Genomic DNA, 7,750 nt, shown 5'->3' with positions numbered 1-7,750 from the left:
AATTGTAATAGGAATGGATTTTCGTTTTCAGACCCTTATTCCCGCAAATCAAACAGACCCTTGTGCTGAGTGCTGACGTAAAAATGACTTACGTAATAAAAGATTCCAATCCAACATGCTTGACCACCACGCTTTGAGAAGACTTCACAGATCACCAATGTCTTCTTCTCTCTCCTCTCTCTAAGCTCCCACTTCAAACTTTTAAGGGTCTCTCGGAATATCTGGCACACTGATAAATATTCTCCTTTTAGCTTCCACTCCATGAAGGCACAGCAGGTCGCTTCCATCTACTTCTCTTCCACCTTTCTGTCCTTAGTATTGCTGGCAGTTAGTGGTTCACCTTATGTCCCCTCCGATCACATTGCCCTCAACTGCGGCGACAACTCGCCGGGCTTCCTAGCATTTGATGATGGCCGGAACTGGACCGGCGATGTCCACTCCAACTTCTTGCCCGGAGAACAACTGAACAAATCAGCTACTTCCACGGCCTCCGTTCAAAGCCCTTCTGTACCCCAAGTTCCTTACATGACTGCCCGGATCTTTCGCTACCCTTCCACCTATAGCTTCCCTCTCAACTCTTCTGGACCAAAATTTGTCCGACTCTTCTTCTACCCAGCTTCATATCTTGGTTTAAATAATTCCCATGCATCCTTCTCTGTTACCGCCGGCCGCTACACTCTCTTGCGAAACTTCAAACCCTCCCTTACTGCAGATGCTCTCGAATTACCTTACCTTATCATGGAATTCTGCATCAACGAGGTGGAGAATTTATTAACCATAACTTTCACTCCATCAACTCAAGTTTCGTCAAATGCGTATGCATTCGTGAATGGAATTGAGATTTGTTCAATGCCAAACCATTTCTATACTCACGACGGACATGCTCCTACGCCTTTGGTCGGCCAGAAGTCTATTTTCTATACTGATAACAGCACTGCTCTTCAGATGCTTTTCCGGCTGAACGTCGGCGGCAACAATATCTCTCCCCAAGATGACACCGGCATGTTCAGGGATTGGTTTGCAGACAAGTCCTACATATTCGGCGCGGCGTATGGTGTAACAGTCTTCAATCCTAACATCACAATCAAGTACACTCGGCAATTACCCAGCTACGCTGCTCCGGCGAGCATCTACAGCACAGCTCGGTCCATGGGTCCAAGTAAACTTGTCAACAGGAACTACAACCTGTCATGGTTACTCCCTGTCGATTCCAGATTCCATTACCTTGTCAGGCTCCATTTCTGCGAGTTCCAACCAGAGATAAGAAAGCCTAACCAAAGGGTGTTTCATATCTTCATAAACAATCAGACGGCTGAGAGCCACGCAGATGTCATCGCTTGGAGTGGTGGCAACGGGATTCCAGTTTATAAAGACTACATCGTGTATATGGAACATAAAGATCTATGGATCAAGCTGCATCCCGCCATAGAATCAAATTCGATGTACGAAGATGCAATTCTAAATGGGATGGAGGTCTTCAAATTATCCGACAGCAAAAATAATCTTGCAGGACCCACTCCAACTGTGCAGACAGGTTTGGCTGAACCATCTTCCGAACATTCTCCTCCAGAATCATCTTCTAGGCGATCGGAAATTGCGGTTGTTCTCGTTGGGGCTGCCGTGGTCTTTATTTTACTGGGTTTACTTATCTTCTACTTCTGGTTTAAGAGAGGCAAGTGTGGATGGGTTAACGTTTTGCACTCTGTACCCGTAGAACGCGAAAAAGAGCAACTGTCTTCAAAACCCACAGATGTTAACTGCCGGCATTTCTCGTTTGCCGAGATCGAAGCAGCAACCAGAGGTTTTGATGAGTCTCTACTCCTTGGCACCGGTGGGTTTGGCAAGGTCTACAAGGGTTGCATTGATAACGGTGCTACGGTGGTGGCAATCAAGCGTGCAAATCCAATGTCAAAACAAGGACGCCATGAGCTTCGAACAGAGATTGAAATGCTGTCTAAGCTGCGCCATCTCCACCTCATCTCTTTAATTGGCTACTGTAAACAGAACCAAGAGATGATTCTGGTGTATGAATACTTGCCCAACGGCACCCTACGTGACCACCTGTACGGTACCGAAAAGCCTCCTCTCCCATGGAAGCAGCGGCTCAAGATTTACATCGGAGCCGCCCGTGGCTTACACTACCTGCATACAGGAGCCAAGTACACAATAATTCACAGGGACATAAAGACCACCAACATACTACTGGGAGAGAGGTTGGAGGCAAAGGTGGCAGATTTTGGGTTGTCAAAGGTGGGACCTACAAGTGGCTCACGTAGCCACGTCAGCACTAGAGTAAAGGGTACCTTCGGGTATTTGGACCCTGAATACTACCGGCTTCAGAGACTGACGGAGAAATCCGATGTGTACTCCTTTGGGGTAGTGTTGTTTGAGGTTCTTTGCGCAAGGCGTGCAGTTGATATAAAGGCGGAGGAGGAGAGTGAGATAGGGTTGGCTGGATGGGCAGTGCGTTGCCTTGAGAGAGGGACACTGCATGAGATGGTAGATCCATATCTGAAAGGAATAATCTCGCCTGAGTGTTTCCTCAAGTTCACACAAGTTGCCAAGAATTGCTTGGCAGCTGCGGGAATTAATCGACCACCAATGGTTGATGTGCTGCAGAACCTGGAGCTAGCGTTGCAGCTACAAGAAAGCAGCTGCAGTGATCGATAATCAGTGGACTACTACTACGTGATCTCACCCATGAAAACGCTAGTGCTCGATCATGTTTCCAGTGGCGGCAATGGGGCGTTAATTAAGCTCGATCAGAGGTAGGCTGATCCGATCAACCTGCTTCCTGCTGATACATGGATATAATAATTGTATCAGAGAGAGAGAGAATATATATATATATAGCACCCTTTATATTAGTGAGTGAAGTTTGGAATATATATGTTGAAGACAGGTTTCCTATAGCCGACCCCTTTTGTAATTTTAAGGCTTGGTTTGGTTGAGTTGAGTATATATAGCTCACACACTAGACCTGCAATTTCATAATTAATAATTTATATTATTATATATGAGAATCAACCATTCAGGGCCTGCAGGTATCATATATAGTCATAAGATTCATAACCAGAATTCCCATAAAATTTCAAAAGCATTTTGGTTCATTTTATTAATAATATATAAATGGCATTCTGATCGATCCGTGAATAGATAAAGTTCACCATAATTATATTAGACCGTGATCAAATCATTAATTAAATTCCTATTGTTTGCTACATGAACTAGACGTATATTCTAAATACATGTGAAGTCTGGGTGTCATCATGTGGATGACACATTAGCCTGAGTGTGGGGCAAAACAGTAATTGCAATTAATCAATATTTAGATAAAGAAAATAAAGCTAGACAGCCGACTCTGTTTCTTCCCCAAACAGCCAAGAGCTTTCATCAGTTGCTATTCGGATTGTACATGGTGGTAGGGCATGGGGATGACAAAGGACAAGAGCATTCATTATTAAAAATAAATAAAATAGATATCAGGATGCAATATTTGTTAGAAATTACAATTGGCTGCAATATGATCTAAAGGTCAATAAGATTATGATTATCAGCTAACTAAATTGGAACCCATATATACAACCATGACAATGGTCATACAAATTCTTGTGACCACCATTAATAAAATACATAAATAACCATAGTTTATTTATTTAGTTTTTTAACTCAAAACACTAGATGATCTGTTTTAAATTTTGATTGGATTGGTACTGTTTTCATGATTTGTGCTCTTCTTTTCAACCCTCTTGATCAACAAGATTGCAACCATTATATGTGTGTTAGAATGAAGGTGGTTTGTAAACCACTAACCTTTCAGTGATTTGTTTTTACAAAACTCCCAGTTGAGCAGGAGATCAACTAGAAAGGGGTGTAGTTTATATATCTAGAATTCTTCACATTCCTTGATGGGTAGGCCATCGCTTCTTCCTCGCCTTCCACCTCCTCTTGTTCTAAATAGTCGATTAATTTGTATGATCCTTGAGGGACTTTTTTACGGATTTCTTTTATTTCAATAGATTTTTTTTTTTCTAATTGTTTGATCATTTGGATCACCTGTAATCCATCGAATAAAAATTTTAAATAGTTCGCTTGGTTTTCTGAATCAATTGTTCCTTTTTTTCTTCAAATAACGAAAGTCTTTTCACTTTCAAATTGATTTCTGAATCAATTGTTCCTTTTATAAAGAGGCCTATTTAAAGCAATATAAATTGACCCCTCTTGCTATTATTCTTTTGGAGCATGAGATCCCATCAATTCCCTCCATATATTATAGAGTGAAGTTGACCAATCTTATATAGCTTGCAGGTTTTAGTCCAAGCTATAAATGTGAGACAACCCAAGCAGGGCACTTACAAGTATGCTATTATTTTGATTTCTTATAAGTCTATACTACTGAGGTTAATGGAACAAATGTGTGCATAATGCCAACTGACTAGTTGCTAGTTATAGTGGAGACTTGGGATCAAATCAGGGTTGGGAGGGTTATGGCCGGGTTTGGAGGATGGGCTAATTGTAGCCCGTTTCAGATACTTAAAATGGATTTACGCTGTGAGTCTTTTGGGGGGTGTGAGTCTTTTGGGGGGTACTCCACCCTGTTTTTTAATTTCAACACCTAACTCCAATTTGATCCAATGTTTTCAAACCATCGTTTGATACGGGTGGTTGAACCATTCAACCCGTCACCTGGAGTCTTCGACCCAAAACATAAGGGGTGTTTTATAACATTAATTTTTTTTTATTTTTATTTGTTTTTTAAATTGCAACATTAGCATTAGCAAAAATACATAAATAAAGAAAGCATACACATTCTTTGAACTATGCTTTGATTTTGAAACTATCAAACTAATGATTTTTAAAACAAAAAAAAAAATTCGTAGGCATAAAAAATGAAACACGATATTTAATAATCATATGAAAACAGATATATTATCAAACAAAAACAAATTTTATTTTGAGAATCAATTTGTTTTCAAACAGGTATAATAATTATAATCAAAGCTTTGACGTTCAAATCATTAAACTGTTCAACCTGGTTTATTGGGTCATAATTCATGCCATTTTATAATATCAAGCTTTACATTATAATTTATATTTTTAATAACTTAAAAGAGAGAGAGAGAGAGAGAGAGAGAGGGAGAGGGAGGTTGGAGGGAAAACAATGATAAAAGGACCGAGCTAAACATATAAATGGAATAATCGAAGGCTCTGAGGAGAAAGAAAAAAATCTGCTGCGACCCTCGTCACATGCAAGTCCCAGTGACAGGTGTGCAAATGGATGATCTGATCCGGTTCTATTTTGTTGAATTTAAATCTCGGGTCTTTGATCGGATTCGGATCAACCCCCTATATATATTATGTATTTATTTATTAATTTATAAATATATTATTTATATTATATTTTTATAAATTTATCATATTATTTATTTTTTAATAAGAAAACATGTATATATATGATCAAAATAATTGAAAATATATTTGTATATTTTTTGTGTTTTTTTTATTTAAATTGTTCTATTTTATTTTTATGAGATCTGATCAGATCAGATCTCTCCTTAATCGGATTCAGATATACCTTGATTTGAATCCGATCCAATTTGTTTACATCCCTACCAATAAAATGCCGGTATGTTTGAATTTCATTGGAGGTCACAGGTAGCGAGCTGGACCTGTTCATAGGCTGGGCGTTGGGCTTGGCCCGTGAATTTTTTATACTACTTCAAGCTTGGGTTTCGAGTTGGGTCCATTCAAATTTTGGTAAAAGCTCAAATCAAGACTAGCCCATAAACAGGTCTAATTGCAGCAGATGTGAGTTCGGCTATGAACATTCGCTGTGACGACTCCAACTCATATACCTTTTAGATTAAAAATTGATCAAGCAAAAATTAGTTGGTTGAGCCATTTTGAACTCAATCTTAATAAAATTGCCACATGGAGATTCCTAGATAACTTAAGCTCCATTACCACACCCATGATCCATCTCCAGTGTGAGCTTGTGTTCTCTTCGTGGAGGAACAGCCCATAATTTGATTGTACATTAATCCATTTAGTCTTTTTTTTTGTAAAACACGAATTCATTCCAAGGAGAACTAATACAAGAAGCCAAGAAGGAGCGCAAACACTCGGGAAAGGTGTAAAACCATTCACCTTTCGGGCTATAGTCTACCTCTAAAAATCAAACTATGATAGGTATTAAAAATTGGTGGTGGTTTAATCAGAAAAATTTGGCCAAACTGGGAGGAGAATTCTAAATAAAAAGATAATCTTTGGGTTCAAGTGGTGAATCAAAAATACTTAAGGAATACAAATTTCTTGGCTATGGCCAGTTAGAAAGGGTACTCTTGGGCTTGGAAAGGCATTCTTTCCTCTAGGGAGTTAATTAAGAGAGGGACTAGAGTTGTTATTGGTAATGGCAACTCTACTAGGTTTTGACTGGATAATTGGGTGGATGGTAAGGCCCTTATCAATTCAGTTGATGAAAACTTGATCTCAAATATTGATCTAAAAGTGAGTGAGGTGATTGACAAAGAACAACTCACTTGGGATGCATCAAAAATTAGAAACCTTGTTCCCTCTTCAGTATGGAACAAGATTAAGCTCATCTTTATCCCCTTGGATGATGTAGAAGATAAATGAATCTGGAGGCCCAATCCAAATGGGGAATACTACATTAAAACTGCATATAATGAGGCATGTTTAATGCATGGCCATGACTTGAGATCTATTGATGGAACAAATAAAATATGGGGCATGAAAACCCCTCCAAAATACAAATATTTCATTTACCTACTTCTCAAAAACAAACTTCCCACTAAGAAATTGCAATCACAAAAGGGATGGATATTGATAGATCCTGTGAGATTTGTGGGGATGAAGAAGACACAAACCTCAATGGTTGGGTAATAGAGACTCAGTTAAGGTTCCTACCGACATAAATGGTTCTGTCCGTGATTGGTGGAGCCTCGTTTCTAGTAATGAAGGTGGGGATCAATTAGTTGTCCTTATAGAAAGGAAAAATTTATGTTGCTTCTCTAGCAACTTTGGAAAAACCGTAATGATAGGGATTTTGATAAAAGAAACGTGGCTCCTCCCATTATTATTGAGCGTGAAATTCCTAGGCTAAGATCCAAGTTAGTGAGGAAAGGGATGTGATTGATCAAACGAAAAGAGAAATTATTCCTATTAGATGGTAAAGTCCTGTATTAGAGGTCATTAAAGTCAATTTTGATGCTTCTTGTATTAATGGTAGCTGTGTGATAGCTTGAATAGCTAGAGACCATACGGGCCGAATATTGGACTTCAAGGCTTATAAACTAGGCCTTTTTACTGTCAATGTGGCAAAGGCATGAGCTGCATGGGAAGCCCACAATTTGCTCTTAATTTTCTTAATAGGTTCATTATCATTGAGGGTGATTCTAAGCTGGTGATCGATTCTGAAGAGTGCTACCAACCCCCCGTGGAGAGTGAAGCCGATTATTGAAAGCTGCAGGGCACTGTTTGAGAGGCTTGGTGGAATGGTGGATTACCATCAAGTCTTCAGAGAGGGGAACATGGCTTTTAGATTGGCTTGCTAATCATGCACATTCTAATGAAGTTTACAATAGTTCCACTCCTAGGGGTTTAATTGCTATTTGCTATGTTAACTTTTGGGGACGTGCTACCCCCCGTTCTATGTAGTCCCTTCCGGTTCCATCAAAAAAATAATAATAACATTGCTGCTGGGCTTAACCCCATCAAGTTTGCTGTAAGC

General features: G+C 39.4%; 1 pseudogene; it reads left to right on the top strand.

Moving 5' to 3' along the window:
* Positions 1-261: 261 nt before the first annotated feature.
* LOC148863373 (receptor-like protein kinase FERONIA pseudogene) lies at positions 262-2,741 on the top strand (annotated as a pseudogene).
* The last annotated feature ends 5,009 nt before the right edge of the window (positions 2,742-7,750 follow it).

Source organism: Nelumbo lutea, chromosome 3 (genome assembly GCF_056320005.1).
Source record: "Nelumbo lutea isolate HS-2025 chromosome 3, American lotus-T2T, whole genome shotgun sequence".
NCBI classification, from domain to species: domain Eukaryota; kingdom Viridiplantae; phylum Streptophyta; class Magnoliopsida; order Proteales; family Nelumbonaceae; genus Nelumbo; species Nelumbo lutea.
The sequence above is the reverse complement of the archived record's forward strand: the minus strand, read 5'-3'. Positions and strand labels throughout refer to the sequence as shown.